The sequence below is a fragment of the Melitaea cinxia genome, chromosome 27 (assembly GCF_905220565.1).
Source record: "Melitaea cinxia chromosome 27, ilMelCinx1.1, whole genome shotgun sequence".
In the NCBI taxonomy this organism is placed as follows: Eukaryota; Metazoa; Arthropoda; class Insecta; order Lepidoptera; family Nymphalidae; genus Melitaea; species Melitaea cinxia.
The window spans coordinates 9791985-9809748 of NC_059420.1; the positions used below are offsets into that span (position 1 = coordinate 9791985).

Sequence of the window (17764 nt, forward strand, 5' to 3'; positions counted from 1 at the left end):
CTCAGCCCCCACGTCCGTGTAACAATTTTCCACCCCCATGACGCCTGGTTAAGAGCCATTTCACAATTTTACGTTCTGCAAGTTTAGGTAAATTTGGTCGCATCGCGCGAGTGTACGAGCCGCGCGACCTTTGTGCTAGTAAGTATAGTGTCACGACCAAAAGACCATCTTGATCATTTTCTAATGTATAATAAAAATTAATAACTATGGTATAAAATGTTTTTTACATAATTAATTTGTTAAAATTTTCAAGTATGTTATATAACAACAGTCAATTTTAAAGTAAAAATAAAAAATCAATTTTATGAAACAATTTTTTTAAATTGATTTATTTTTTTCAGTTTACGAATGAATCTAATATTTACGGTATGAATAAACTAGCATTTTATGACATCGACACCGACAAACATATTAATTAACAAATAACAAGACAAATAGATTGAAATGCCTATTTGTATTGATAATGTGAGAAAAGAAAATTAAATTATACATTTTTTTTATCGTTTAATAGAGATACAAATGGAATAAAAATCTGTGATACTCCGCAACAACATTATATTCCACATACTATGATATTTTTTTAAAATGGTTTCAACGTAGAGGTTATTGAAAAGTAGGACTTCAGAGTATACGTTGCGACCGTTTACCCAGGGAGGAGGCTGATGAAAAGGTTAATAATTTTATACACATAATATAAATCAAAATTCTGATCTGACTATCGACTACAACAAAGGTTGCTCTATTATATTTCAAGAATATAAATTACATTATTGCATCCAACACTGAGATTAACGACGTCAAAATATTACAATTTCGCGGATTGTTACAGATGTTTGTGTGATGGCTCTTAAAGATAACGCAGTGATGCAGATTGTGTCTTACTGGGAAAATATTAGGTAATATAACCTTGGAAGAAATATTCGTAATCCTTCTAAACAAGTTCTGCTCTGACTGAAAGTAACAGGTTGTCATACAAATTTAACACCCAGACATCATCTGTACTTACTGAAACTGCTAACACAAAGAATACGAAGAAATTAATCAATAATATCTTGCATTAATTTCCACTGTGTTTATTATCAGTCAAAGACATTTCAATCATTTTCTAATCGTGTTGTCAAACTTTGTGTTGTAGTTATATCATTAAAAAGATAAGGTTCATTGTATCAACATGACTGTGATGGAAAATAAATTATTATTATAATTATTATTATTATTTCAAGGATTTGAATCTTTTTATCGTTGTTTTTATTGTTACTTGGTCTCGACGTTTTTCTTTGATTTTCCTTTAATTATAAATTATTTGTAAATGTCTTTTGTACTCTCTCAGAGATTACGCTGACTGGTTTCGGTACGCTGGTACGCTGAGGGATCGACGGAAAATATAAGAAGCACTCGTCAAGAAACGAAAGTAGGATTTTCTAAATTTTCCACTATCGCTTAATTTAAATTCAAATTAACGAGAAAGTATTCCAACTAGTTTGTAGCAGCTTGGTCGCGTAAGTAATGTGTTATATGCCTCGCGGGCAAAAATCACAAAAAATCACATACAAATGAGTGATGCAGATTGTGTCTTGTGTTACTAATGAAATATTACTTTTGGAAAAGATATTCTTATTCTAAATTTTAAACATTTTAGTACTACGCTTTTTGCGTATGTACTTTTATGTACCTTAACATTCACTCTACTTTGTTAACGAAAATAATAAACAAAATTGATGACTTAAGTCAGGCGAAGAATAAGTAAAGTAATAAGTGATGCACATTGTGTTTTTTGGCTGCATGAATTGTGGTTGTCTTAACAAGTGAAACACGAAAAATGGGACAAAGAAAACAAGTGATGCAGATTGTATGTAACAAAAGGCGACTCAACGACGAAACATCCTTAGAAACGCCTCTAATACAAAATAAGAACGTTACAAACTTTTGATGAAAATGAAAAGAAAGTAATGATTCAGTCTCCAACATTCCACTGCTAGGCATTAATGAAAACAAATAAACTGGTCTGACGGTCCAAGAATACCACTAACACGGTCAAATTCTACTTATTCCTCCTACCAGCTATGCTCCACACAGCAGTGTGAAGCACAAAATGATCTGCTTAAATTGTCAGGTAAAGAGCTGAAGCTTACATAATTATGCTTTAACTGTTACAAAGGCTACGAGTACCTTTGAAGACAGCTTAATAAATGGTCGTCTAAGTACACCAGCAATACAAATAATATTGGAAATATAATACATAAGTGTTCTTATCAGGAAATATAAGAAACTCGGATTGTTACCAACATACAAAATTATTTATCTGATAGTGATGCAGATTGTACTTCCTAAATCCACTAACAACCTCCTAAATCCACCCACTAAAGTTCGGTCACTTCATGTTATTTTAAAACAACGTCTATGGCGAAATTTTTTGTATATTTATCACCATAATGAATTATATAAAACATTAGATATTAATCAAATAAAAAAAAATGTAAAAAACCTTAACAAGCGTATCTACGCAATAAGAAGTGATCACGAGGTTGCTGAAAAAATTAAAATGTGTTTCGACTGTTACAACACGCTGCTCACTGAAAATTAACTTTAGAAAGGGCTAGATAATGGTCATTAAAGTTCACCAGTAATATAAAATAAGGTAAATATTCAAAATAAACTATTAGTTGAAGAATCTAATACTATAAAGTACAGAACGTAACGCTTTGTGGTTCGCTGCTGTGATTACTTAGAGCTCAGTATGATTCCAGTTATAAGGAGAAATTCAAAGAATTCAAACGTATGGTAGGTATGAGTTTCTGATTTTTCAATATTTATTTTGTAATTTTTATACATATATAATATTTAAAGATTTAGTGACAACTATCACATGTGTAAGAATATTTCTATCTCAAATTACTCAAATTTTATTTTGTCGCCTTTTGATAGAAATGCATAATAAATAAAGAAATAAATAATCACATGCAATAAGGCTTATTAGAAACGTCGTGAAGTCGCATTCTTATCTAATTTGCATTGCTATTATTGATAGTCTTTATTATATTGAGATGGTTGTGAAGTAATATGTGATCAAAAGAATTTAAGTCTATATCAATGATATTATTTATTTATAATATTCTAAGAATGAATTGACAACTTTCGTGTGTATAAGAATAGTTTTATCTCGAGCTACTTAAAATTTAAGTGTCTCACCTTTTGTTCAAAATGCAATAAATAAGGAAAGATTTTGACATATGTGATTAAAAATATACATATTTCAGACTCCTTGTAGCAAATATACATCTATATATGTTTATATAAATATATGCTACGACGTAGGCGAAAGAGAAAGAAAAAGCAATTAGCGATGCAAATCGTGTCTTTTATAATCAATGAAATAATAACTTTGGAAGAAATATTCGTAATCCTTCTAAACAAGTTCTGCTCTGGCTGAAAGTAACTGGTTGTCATAAATAACGTCCAGACATCATCTATACTTACTGGAAGTGCTAACAAAACGAATATGAAGAAATGAATCAATAGTATGTTGCATTAATTTCCTTGGTGTTTATTATCAGTCAAAGGCATTTCAAGGATTTAAATATTTTTATCATTGTGTTTATTTATTTGGTCTTGGCGATTTTCGTTGATTTGCCTTTTTTATAAATTAGTTGTAAAAATGTCTTGTACTCTCTCAGAGATTACGCTGAATGCTTCGAGAGTGGTCGATGGGAAATATGAAAAGTCTCTCGTCAAGAAACCAAAGTAATATTTTTAAATTTTCCATTCACGTTTAATATAAATTAAAATTAACGAGGAGATATTAACAAAAGAAAAACTGATGCAAATTGTGTCTTGTGTTGAGGAATATTAGTTTTGGGAGTGATCGTAATCGTTTCTATGAGTACTATAAAAACATCAAACGTTCATTCAAGTGATTTACTTATTTCGGTTCCACTCAGGCCTTCCGCCGGCTTGGTGCGAGGCTGGGGCGCGAATCATCGGGCCCCATTATCTTCAGAACTGGGCTCTCTCTGGGACTTCTTTAGAATAAACCGCGAAAAACGACGCTCGGCCCCCGGCACATATGAACATATTGAAACCAAATCACTAGTAAAACTCGCAATAGCCTCTTCCACGTTGTCCAAGAAACTTTCTTCTCCAAGAAATTTGAAGAAAAACGATGGCCATTGGTCAAAGGAGAATCTGACCTAAGCTCAGACGATGAAGACGGAACTGAACGTCGTATAGCTAATCTAATAGACTTCTTTTTTAGGATTGTAATAAGTCAGAAAGACGATAGAAAGAGGAGTAGAGGTAGTTGTTTTAAAAGCGAAACTAGTCCCGAAGAGAAGAAATACGTACCAACTAAAGTTAATATAGAATCAGAAAATAAAATGGAGACATTGATTGAATATCTAGCGACAACAGGCTGCGTTGAAAAAGACGACAATGATGATAAGAAGATTACTCTTATGGAATTCCTCTTGACAGAGGATAAGAAGTTCGAAAAAACTATAATTGAAATAAACACTAAAGGGATCGGTTTATCGGAATCAAATGTAAACTTAAAAAATCTAACTTATATTAATGTAACACTAGATAAAGAAGGTAATGAGACGCTTGTTGAAATGTTACTAAAGTTCATGGAAGGTTACAATGGAAAAGATAAGGAATCTAAGTCTCTATCAGTAACTCCATCGCTTTCAGAAAAATCCAAATCTGATATGACGATAGCTAAACTTAAAAATAATAAAAAAAATTAAAAATAATTTCCACTGTATTTATTATCAGTCAAAGACATTTCAAGGATTGGAATCTTTTTATCGTTGTTTTTATTTACTTGGTCTCGACGTTTTTCCTTGATTTTCCTTTTATTATAAAATTATTCGTAAATGTCTTTTGTACTCTCTCAGAGATTACGCTGACTGGTTTGAGCGGGATCGGCGGAAAATATAAGAAGCACTCGTCAAGAAACGAAAGTAGGATTTTCTAAATTTTCCACTATCGTTTATTGTAAATTCAAATTAACGAGAAAGTATTCCAACTAGTTTGTAGCAGCTTGGTCGCGTCAGTAATGTGTTATATGCCTCGCGGGCAAAAATCACAAAAAATCACATACAAATGAGTGATGCACATTGTGTCTTGTGTTACTAATGGACAGAGATGTAACTTATCTAAGATAAAAGTATCTGAAATACAGATACAAGATACAAAATACGTATTTTCATCTTGTAACTAAATACCTTTTTTAAAAATTCATTTTGTATCTTGTATTTAAATACCTTTTGTTTGGTATCTTAGTATTTTGTAGATACTATGTTTGCTAAGATACTTTTAGTAACAGATAACTGATTCTATTGTGACATCCTAGGTTCTCATTAATTTTAAATATTAATGTTGTCGCAGAAACTGAACGCGCTATTGAATCTTTAGTCCCGTGTTTTAGTCTTTTAGGGTCAAATTGATAGGTGGCGTGGCAATATTATATAGAAATAAAGAATTGTCTTTTTTTATCCTATTACATGTTTTTAGAGGATTCAGATTCCTCTGTTGCAAGTGCCGAAAACACAGGATCAGGCAGCACCGCTGACTTAGAAACATTGCAATATTTAAATAATAAAGATATCAACATAAAGAGTTTAAATGCTTTTCCTACAATAAAAAAAAATATTTTTGAAATACAACACGTGTTTGCCAAGTTCTACCCCTATGGAGCGACTCTTCTCATTTGGAGGCATGATCATGTGGCCTCATCGAAGGAAAATGAGTGATAAACTTTGAAGAACTCGTTTTACTTAAGTTCCAATTAAAACCATAAAAACGTAATATTATGTTGTTTTACGGATGCGCAATCAACGCGATTTATATGTAAAAAATTAAACTTTCATTAAAAATAATGTTGTTTTTTTACAAAAGTATTTTATCTATAAAAAGTATTTGAAAGATACGTATTTTATATCTAGTATTTCAGATACCATTACAGAAAGTTATTTGTATCTGGTATCTGAAATACTTATTTTAAAAGTATTTTGTATTTAGTATTCGAGATACTTTATTTAAGGTATCTTGTACATCACTGCTAATGGAATATTACTTTTGGAAGAGGGAGACGAAAAACAACGAGGCGAAACATCCTTAGAAAGGCCTCTAATACAAACATAACAAAAAGTTGATGGTAATTAATGGTTGTCAAATCTTAAGTAAGAAAAGAACGTTACACACTTTTGATGAAAATGAAAAGAAAGTAATGATTCAGTCTGCAACATCCCACTACTAGGCATTAATGAAAACAAATAAACTGGTCTGAAGGTTCCAAGCATACCACCAAAACGCCCAAATTCTACTTATTCCTCCTACCAGCTGTGCTCCATACAGCAGTGTGAGGCACAGAATGATTTGCTTAAATTGTCAGGTAAAGAGCTGAAGCTAACATAATTATGCTTTTACTGTTACAAAGGCTACGAATACCTTTGAAGACAGTTTAATAAATGGTCATCTAAGTAAACCAGCAAAACAAATAATAATGGAAATATAATACATAGGTGTTCTAATCAGGAAATATAAGAAACTCGTATTGTTACCGATATACAAAATTATTTAGAAGATAGTAATGCAGATTGTACTTCCTAAATCCACTAACAACCTCCTAAATCCACCCACTAAAGTTCGGTCGTTTCATGTTATTTTAAAACAACGTCTATGGCGAAATTTTTTATATATTTATCACCATAATGAATTATTTAAAACATTAGATATTAATCAAATAAAAAAAAATGTAAAAAACCTTAACAGGCGTATCTACGCAATAAGAAGTGATCACGAGGTTGCTGAAAAAATTAAAATGTGTTTCGACTGTTACAACATGCTGCTCACTGAAAATAAACTTTAGAAAGGGCTAGATAATGGTCATTAAAGTTCCCCAGTAATATAAAAAGGTGAATATTCAAAATAAACTATTAGTTGAAGAATCTAATACTATAATGTACAGAACGTAACGCTTTGTGGTTCGCTGCTGTGATTAGTTCATTACTTACGGCTCAGTATAATTCCAGTTATAAGGAGAAATTCAAAGAATTCAAACGTATGGTAGGTATGAGTTTCTGATTTTTCAATATTTATTTTGTAATTTTTATACATATATAACATTTAAAGATATAGGTGACAACTATCACATGTGTAAGAATATTTCTATCTCAAATTACTCAAATTTTATTTTTTCGCCTTTTGATAGAAATGCATAATAAATAAAGAAATAAATAATCACATGCAATGAGTCTTATTAGAAACGTCATGAAGTCGCATTCTTATCTAATTTGCATTGCTATTATTGATAGTCTTTATTATATTGAGATTGTTGTGAAGTAATATGTGATCCGCCATTTTGTATCGGGGGCCATCTTAGATTTACAATCATAAGGAATATATTATGTTGTGTTGTCATCAAGATTAAGAGTGTGTACGAAATATCAGATCAATCTGTAATAAGGAAAGGTGTAAAATTACAATAATTACACGTTTAATAAAAACAGTATCTGGGTGACGGAGCTAAGCTCGGTATTTTTAGTAAATAGTGCTGCGTGGCTACGGCACTAAAGAATTTAGCCACCCCCTCTCTTCCCGTGGGTGTCGTAAGAGGCGACTAAGGGATAACAAGGTTCCACAACCACCTTGGAACTTATGAAGCCGACCGATGGCGGGATAACCATCCAACTGCTGGCTTTGAAATACACAGAGCGAAGACGGGCAGCAGCGTCTTCGGTGCGACAAAGCCAGTACTGCGGTCACCAACCCGTCTGCCCAGCGTGGTGACTATGGGCAAAACACATGAGTTCACGTTATTTTTGGCGTCAACTTGTGGAGGCCTATGCCCAGCAGTGGACTGTATAGGCTGTAATAATGATGATGATGAGTGTTTTTTGGAAATCATATTTAAATACGAATTACATATTTATAAAATATGAATAATATTTTTTTTACCGACGATAATAAAAAATATAAATAGATATAAAAAATCAAAAATAAAAAATATAATTAAAAAATAATAAAAAATAAGAACTGGCTATTTAAATAAAAAATAATGAGTGCAATTAGAAAAAAAAGAAAAAAGAATCGATCTGAATCGAAATTTAAGGATTTGAACCGTTGTGTTTTCGGTCGATCGCGACCGGCCGATTTCCTTTAATTTACCTTCGTATTCTAACGATATTCTAGCCCTTTTTTCATTATCTAAAAACAGGGATAACACGACATTTTCTAAAAATGAATCCTACCTAGATTTATTTATCTCCCCCGAAATTCCCTGTATACGAAATTTCATAAAAATCGTTGGAGCCGTTTCCGAGATTCAGATTATATATAATAATAATAATAATACACTTTATTGTACACCAAAAAAAGAAATGATACATATCAAAGAAAGAAAAAAAAATATTGACAATATATTCATTAGGTACAAAGGGCGGCCTTATCGCTAAAAAGCGATCTCTTCCAGGCAACCTTAGGGCAAAGGAAATGGTCTAGCGTCAGCATAGGTGTACAAGTTACAACAAATTTATTATAAATATTCAAATAACTAAACATATACATACATACATACATAAATAGGTACATGAATACATACATACATACTGAAATATATACATATATACCTACGTACATTCATACATACATATAAATACATATATGTATACATTATAATTATGAATTACTTGTTTATTGTTGAGTTTGAAGAAAATGCTTCCAAACAGTCTTTTTAAAAAGTGCAGGTGTTTGTACACGTCTGATATTCAAGGGCAAGGTATTCCATAAGCGAGAGGCTTGAACTGTAAAAGATTTATCATAAAAGGAAGAGGAGTGAGAAGGAATTTCAAGAAGAAAATTACTGTCAGAACGAAGACAGCGTTCGTGAGAAGCACCAAGGAATTTGAAACGTTCTTTCAGATAGGAAGGGGTAAAGGGATTAAATAAAATGGAGTAAAGTAGGGTAAGGATATGAGTATATATACATATATACAAGAATTGCTCGTTTAATAGTATAAGATTTAACAAATTACAAGAACTGAGTACAGAGTCTTGTGTTGACGAATATTAGTTTTGGAAGAGATATTCTTATTCTAAAATATAACACTTTAGTACTACGCTTCTTGGGTAAGTACTTTTATGTACCTGAACATTCGACCGGAACACGTTCTGTTTCACAACATAAGACATATGGGTATGACAACCGTGTATTGTTTGTTTTTGATATTTTTTAATAATTTATAGAAGATAGGATTTAAAAAGAAAAATTAAATCGGCATTTTGTTTTTTGATAAAGTGAAAAATAACAGATTTGACGTAGTAAACATTTTCGGTTTCTGTTTCGACCCCTACTCTGGGTGGATATTTGTATTTAAACATTTGTTACTCGTAGTATGGATTATGTATATCCTTCAAACCAACTCTTCTCCACATGGAGAGAGATATTCGATCAAACAAAAAAAAAGTAAGAGTTTATTTTTGTGTACATCAGATATGATCAGAATGATGAGAAGTGTGTTAAACTAATTAGCTAGCAATCATGCAAATAATGCAAATTAAAGACTTCAATGTCAGAAGCAGAGGAAGAAAGTGATGCAGATTATATCTTTTCCTTTTAAGGAACATTCAATTGAAGGAACATTGGAAGAATTAAATATGAATTATTCGGGATAACCAAAAAAGTAGTAATCTCGATCAAACTACATGTAACATTAAAAGCACTAAATAAATAAAATAAAAATAAATAATAAAAAAATCCATAAACAAACAATCGAATTCAGAGAATGAGAATGGCACGGTGGTGAGACCCACAAGCACTGCTAGACCACGGCAAACATCTGTATGGCCAATACAAATGTTTGTTATGTGCGGGGATCGCAGCTAAATATGTGACAAAGTATCAATTGAAAAATCTAATGCCGTAATGTACGGAACGTAAATTACGGCTTTGTGGTTAAGTACTGTGATTACTTACAGCTCAATAAAAATCCCGTATTTGTGAGAAATCATAAGAATTTAAGTCTATATCAATGATATTTTTTTTTAATAATATTCTAAGAATGAATTGACAACTTTTACTGTGTATAAGAATAGTTTTATCTCGAGCTACTTAGAATTTAAGTTTCTCACCTTTTATTAAAAATGAAATAAATAAGGAAAGATATTAACATATTAAAAATATACATATTTCAGACTCCTTGTAGCAAATATACATCTATATATGTTTATATAAATATATGCTACGACGTAGGCGAAAGAGAAAGAAAAAGCAATTAGCGATGCAAATCGTGTCTTTTATAATCAATGAAATAATAACTTTGGAAGAAATATTCGTAATCCTTCTAAACAAGTTCTGCTCTGGCTGAAAGTAACTGGTTGTCATAAATAACGTCCAGACATCATCTATACTTACTGGAAGTGCTAACAAAACGAATATGAAGAAATGAATCAATAGTATGTTGCATTAATTTCCTTGGTGTTTATTATCAGTCAAAGGCATTTCAAGGATTCGAATATTTTTATCATTGTGTTTATTTATTTGGTCTTGGCGATTTTCGTTGATTTTCCTTTTTTATAAATTAGTTGTAAAAATGTCTTGTACTCTCTCAGAGATTACGCTGACTGCTTTGAGAGTGGTCGACGGGAAATATGAAAAACTCTCGTCAAGAAACCAAAGTAAGATTTTTAAATTTTCCATTCACGTTTAATATAAATTAAAATTAACAAGAAGATATTCCAATCAGTTACAGCTTGATTCGTGTCAGTAATGTATTATAATAATATGCCTTCTGGGCTGATTTATATCAACAACGAATTCAAAACGAAATAAGTGATGCAAATTGTGTCTTGTGTTGAGGAATATTAGTTTTGGGAGTGATCGTACTCGTTTCTATGAGAACCATAAAAACATCAAACGTCCATTCAAGTGATTTACTTATTTCGGTTCCAGTCAGGCCTTCCGCCGGCTTGGTGCGAGGCTGGGGCGCGAATCATCGGGCCCCATTATCTTCAGAACTGGGCTCTCTCTGGGACTTCTTTAGAATAAACCGCGAAAGACGACGCTCGGCCCCCGGCACATATGAACATATCGAAACCAAATCACCAGTAAAACTCGCAAGAGACCTCTTCCACGTTGTCCAAGAAACTGTCTTCTCCGAGAAATTCGAAGAAAAACGATGGCCATTGGTCAAAGAAGAATCTGACCTAAGCTCAGACGATGAAAACGGTACTGAACGTCGTATAGCTAATCTCATAGACTTCTTTTTTACGATTGTAAAAAGTCAGAAAGACGATAGAAAGAGGGGTAGAGGTAGTTGTTTTAAAAGCGAAACTAGTCCCGAAGAGAAGAAATACGTACCAACTAAAGTTAATATAGAATTAGAAAATAAAATGGAGACATTGACTGAATATCTAGCGACAACAGGCTGCGTTGAAAAAGACGACAATGATGATAAGAAGATTACTCTTATGGAATTCCTCTTGACAGAGGATAAGAACTTCGAAAAACCTATAATTGAAATAAACACTAAAGGGGTCGGTTTATCGGAATCAAATGCAAACGTAAAAAATCTGACTTATATTAATGTAACACCAGATAAAGAAGGTAATGAGACGCTTGTTAAAATGTTACAAAAGTAGGTACATGGAAGGTTACAATGGAAAGTATAAGGAATCTAAGTCTCTATCAGTAACTTCATCGCTTTCAGAAAAATCCAAATCTGATATGACGATAAGTAAACTTGAAACGTTCAGTGATATGAGTAAAACTAAGTCAGATTCAACATTAATTCAAACCCAAGATACAGTCATTGATGAACAGGAAGATAGTGAAATACGGCATATATCAGAAACGGTTATAGACTTGAGTTACATTAAATCAGACCTTGAAGAAATATTTGAAGAAGCGGTGGTTTACATTTCTAATGTCACGGTAGACATAGACCTTTTTTTATGTCCTCGGCCGCCGAGAAAAAAAAGCTGGAGGAAAAAAACTCTCGGTACTCTTTTAAAAATTTAAAGTCATGTACAAGACAAAAAGTAACTATAAAATGACCATTTAACCATGTAACCATGAAATGATCAGGACAAACACGCGACAGCCAATCGTGTGTGTCGAAACTACCACATGTCACCTGCCCACAATATTTTAACTATATCTATTTACAGATTGAGATCAAAGACATTGTCTGGTCGAGTAAGAAAGACTATTACAGAAAAGTATAATTCTTATCAATTTCTGTTTTATCTAGAGTATTGGACAGAGGGTAGCGGAACAGTAAACATTCCCTCTGTGCGTATCGTGTAAAAATAATAAATAAATCTTGAAAAATAGTGAAAAACTCAAACAAAAAGCAAGTTAAAGTGAAAAATAAGACACTTTAAATATATGTCGATATGAATTGACTTACGAAAGTTCATAATACAGTGCAAAAAATGTTATAACAACAACCAATTTAATGTGTGCATTAATCGGTCCATAAAACCATAAACTTATTATTGGAAACACAAATAATGAGAGTCAAACAGTTGTGACAGTCATAATAACATTGTGAAAAAAACATGAATAAGTTAATCTGTGAACTAATTAACGAACAATTTAAAAAAACGAATAGTTGTCGAACTAATATTACAATTTTTTGAAAAAGCGCCATCTGTAACAAATCGGAAGAACTGTTTATATCTTTTAAATACCCATCTACTTACCATGTGCTGTGTGGCTACGGCACTAAAGAATTTAGCCACCCCCTCTCTTCCCGTGGGTGTCGTAAGAGGCGACTAAGGGATAACAAGGTTCCACAACCACCTTGGAACTTATGAAGCCGACCGATGGCGGGATAACGATCCAACTGCTGGCTTTGAAATACACAGGGCGAAGACGGGCAGCAGCGTCTTCGGTGCGACAAAGCCAGTACTGCGGTCACCAACCCGCCTGCCCAGCGTGGTGACTATGGGCAAAACACATGAGTTCACGTTAGTTTTAGCGTAAACTTGTGGAGGCCTATGTCCAGCAGTGGACTGTATAGGCTGTAATAATAAATAATAATAATAATAATAAGCGTTTATTTCAGACGTGAACATCCATAGTGTATTAGTGTGTTAGTAACAATATTTACTTATAATCTATGTTAGTTATTGATAGTAAGATGATGAATTAAAAATAATTAAATAATAATAATCATTTTAGTTGGCCCGTCATTGTTTCTATCCAGTACTTTTGAATAGAACAATCAGGGCGAGCCGTGATTGTCCTCAGAATGCTGTTGTTGCTGGCCCTCATGCGCCGCAGCAGAGACGATGCTTTTTTACGCATAATCGCGTGAAATCCATCGACCCGAGCATCCGCGAACATTCCTGAGGCGCTGCAAAACCGCGGTAGCCGCAACAGCACTCTGAAGGCATTATTATATTGAATACGTAGTGCGCTGTAGGCTCGACGCGTGTAGCTTACCCACAGACCACCCGAGTAAAAGGATTGACAAAAAGCCCGGAATAGAGTAATTTTGACAGCCGCAGTACCACGTGCGAACCTGCGTGCGAGCATATTGCTTCTCACCGCCAGCGCCCTACGCTCTCTCTCAATATCGTCATCATCGTTCAAATCAGCATTGATTATATGGCCTAAATATTTAAATTGGTTGACTCTGCTTAATGCTGTCCCGTTTAAGGTAATTGTCGGTACATGACCTGGCAACCGCTTACCAGCCTTAAACACGAGAATCTTACTTTTCCTAGCATTGTACACTAAGCCATGGGCCCTCGCATACGACTCGCAAATCTCTAATAATTTTCTTAACCCTCCGATTGATGGACTCAGCAGCACCATGTCGTCAGCGTAGCTTAAATTATTGACGCATTGTCCGTCGATATAACATCCTACATGAGCGCTGCTGAGACCCTCAATCAGCTGATTAATGTAGAGATTAAAAAGGGTGGGGGAACTAAGTCCACCCTATCTCACACCACACGTAAGGGTATACTCATCTGACACGGCACCCGCCCACCTAACCTGATTTTTTTGGTGCTTATACCAAAAATTTAAGAGCTCGGTACATTCCGCCGGCATACCCGTGCCTCTCAGCTTCTCCCACAGGAGCTCATAATTTACCAGATCGAAAGCTTTGGATAGGTCTAAAAAGCAAGCATACACAGGCGTTTTCCTCTGAGTATAATACTTGACAGTATGCTTAAGACTGAAAATAGCACTTTCTGTAGAAACACCTGGCCTGAACCCGAATTGAGCATCGTCAAGTTCCACATACCTACCGAGGTAGCCGTTAAGCAGACTGTCAAGTATTTTTGCAGCTGTAGTTGCAAGAGATATAGGCCGGTAGTTGCTCGTGTCAGACGTGTCACCCGTCTTATTTTTAACAACAGGTACTACAATTGTACGCATTAACGCTTCTGGTAAATAGGTATGTCCCAGACTACAGTTAAAAAGCATCGTAAGTATACGAGGCAGATGCTCGCCGGCATATTTAAAATGTTCTATACTTAGGCCATCGTGCCCAGGAGACCTTCCTCTCGTCATTTTAGTAATAATTTTAAACACATCTTTTGCTAAAAACTGAACAGTTATTCCAGACACAGTGTCTCTATTGCTACCCGGTACAGAGTCCAAGAGTGATGTCACCGTGAAATGTTCTTTAAAAATATTCGCAATATCTTTCAAATTATGTTTACCCCCTACGCTTACGGGGATACTGGGCCTAATATTTAATTTGTTTGTATCCCTCCAAAATTTTCCAAAATTCTTTTCCGATAGATCTGATGCTAAGACATCCATTTTAATTTGTTCTTGTTTGCCTTGACACCACTTTAATTTGCTTTTAAAATGTTTCCTACTTTCTAACATTTCTTCATAAATTTTTCCGACGCGCGGTTTTCCCTGATCCACCCAAATTCTAAATTTAAGCGTAATAATGATGACCCATCTACTTAGCTAAGGGCAAAATCGAAGCTAGTACCACAAAGTACAGCTAGAGGGCAGGAAAAAATAAAAAATGGATGAAATCACAGTAACGTTAAAAGATTTACAAGCAAAATTCAGTGAAAAATCAAAGGAGCTAAAAGAAATGAAAGAGAGTATTCCAAACAGTGTTGATAAAAATATAGATGAAAAATTTATCATTTTTAAAACCAGGCAACAGCAGTTAGAAAAAATTACAGAAGAACAAGCACGGAAAATTCAAAAATTTGAGAGACGTAAGAAAAATAAGAAAGAAAAATATAATTTTTTTCGGAGTAGAAGAAAATTTACAAGATAACGTTTCAGATATTATAAATAATATTATGAAAGTCGATTGCGGAATAAGAGATATTGAGTGTGTATCGCGCATAGGAAAAAATCTGAAAAGATAAGACCCATAATTGTTACGTTCACTACCATGGGTAAAAAAATTTAATTACTCAAAAACAAGAAAATGTCGCGAAATTCCGCTAATTTCTACATTAGAGAAGACTTTCCCTCGGTAGTTCTGAAAGAAAGAAAGAAGCTTAGTACCCAACTACAACAAGAACGAAAACAGGGAAAAAAAGGCATTTATAAAATACAAAAAGCTAGTAATTCTATCTGGAAAATTTAGCAACAAACATCAACGTCAAAAGAGAAATTTATCGCTGTCTCCGGAAGCACTTATAGATGTTGAGAACATGAAATTATTTCTAAAAATTGGAGCAAGAAAAATAAAATGGATCTATATTTCGTAAAAAAGAAACCGGAAAATACAGATATTAAGTCTCTCATACAACGCTAGATCATTACTATCAGATGAACGGCTATTGGAGTTCAAACAATCTATATCTACTATCAAATATGATATCATAGGTCTATCAGAAATCAGGCGTACATGTTATAATATAGAAGAAAGTGAAGACCATATATTCTGTTACTTTGGCGAGACTAAACGCCACAAGGTATAGCTTTCCTTATTAAAAAGTCTGTTTACTGACCGACCCATAAGCTCTTTATAAACTTCACGATATCGAACTCACTAGATCCTTGGTTTCAAATGCAACAAGAATGGAATTTACTTAAAGAATCAGCGGGATAATACGAGTGGGTGGCGGCAGGCAACGACGACAACAACGGCACCTTGTACGCGCGCTCGTCGCCACTGCTCGAGCTGCAATGGGACGGGCGGCGGCGGCGGCGCGAAGTGGGCAGCCGGCAGCGCGGCCGGCTCCGGCTGCAAGAGGATTTGTTGATTTGACGAACCGCGAACGGTCGCTTGCCCGACGACGGTGGAGAACAGTGTGCCCTGCATTCGATAGCCGATTTCTTTAACAGTAGCTATCGCACAGCCTTCGTGATTCTAGGAGTATTGCTGTTGTCAATAGCGATAGCCGCACTCGGTGCTACTGTGATATATTAATTACCTAACCTATTGCAAGCGACGTGCAGAACGAAAGTATCGTTCCCATCTACAGGGTTTAGGGCTTCAACTCGATATTGCCCAAGACGATAGATAGGTCTCGATCGCTGGAAGATTCCCCGGGAGCGCGTCGTCATTAACAGAAAACTTGGCATAGGCGCTTTCGGGACGGTCTACGGCGGGTACGCCCTGCTGGCCGAGGATCGCGGGCGGATCGCCGTGGCCGTCAAGATGCTAAAGGCGGGTGCTAGCACGGAGGAGAAACTAGATTTCCTATCGGAGGCGGAGGCCATGAAGCGTTTCGATCACAAAAACGTCGTTCAGCTCCTCTCCATGATCACTAAGACGGAGCCGGTGTGCACAGTCATGAAGTACATACTGCACGGCGACTTAAAAAATACCTGCTGGCGCGGCGACACCTGGCCTGCCCGGGCGCGGCCAAGGACGCGGAGGAGCAGGTGTCGGCGCGGCGCCTCACTGGCATGGCACTGGACGTGGCGTGCTTGCTGTCCTACCTGGCGCAGCTGCGCTACGTGCACCGCGACGTGGCCGCCAGAAACTGCCTCGTGAGCGCGAGCGCGCGCGCTACGTCGTCAGAGTCGCCGACTTCGGTATGACCCGCCTGGTCTTCGAGAACGATTACTATCGATTTAGCCGCAAGGGAATGCCTCCCGATGGATGGCTCCGAAGAGTCTCGCGCTCGGAGTGTTCGCCGTTCCCCCGCATCGGACGTCTGGCCCTTTGGCGTACTGCTGTACGAGATAGTCACGCTCGGATCCCTGACCTTGCAAGGCCTCAGTAACAGCGAACGTGCCGTGCCTGCTGGCGCCGTGCCTGGATGTGCCACTGGACTCGCTGCGCTGGACGACGAGCCGCCGTGGCGCCGGTCACGCGAGCGGGCTGAGGCGCGCTAGGTGTCGTGGGCCGCGCCCGCCTCGCAGGCCACCGACACCACCTACCTCAGCACGGACCCACCGCGCGAGAATGACGCCTTCCTGCCCCGTTCGCCCACGGGTGGGCTCGTCCGTTTATTTCGTGATGGTTTAGCCACCATCTAATCCTCCGCTGGTGATATGTGATGAAGTTCTGGACTCCTCCATCCCATACCCAAAAATCACGTGTATTATTTTGTTTAAAGTATATTAAAATATTCAGTATATTTACTTGAAATACACATAATCTGATTAAATTTCAGAAAATTAGGCAGTATGTTTCAGACAGACATCGAGGTTGCAAGGAGTATTCTCGGTTGTTTTTGTGGTTTAGAAATCGTGTGCTGAACGATACATAAATACACGTGGTAACTCATTATCCCCCCTCTTGTGATATGCTGCGCTGTTTCTCCGAGCCCCTTTCCTTTTTTCGTACCTCACGTGATTAATGGATGACCCTTT

General features: G+C 35.8%; 1 pseudogene; it reads left to right on the top strand.

The window, feature by feature from the left end:
- The first annotated feature begins 14999 nt into the window (after positions 1–14999).
- Positions 15000–17428, top strand: LOC123666997 (annotated as a pseudogene).
- The last annotated feature ends 336 nt before the right edge of the window (positions 17429–17764 follow it).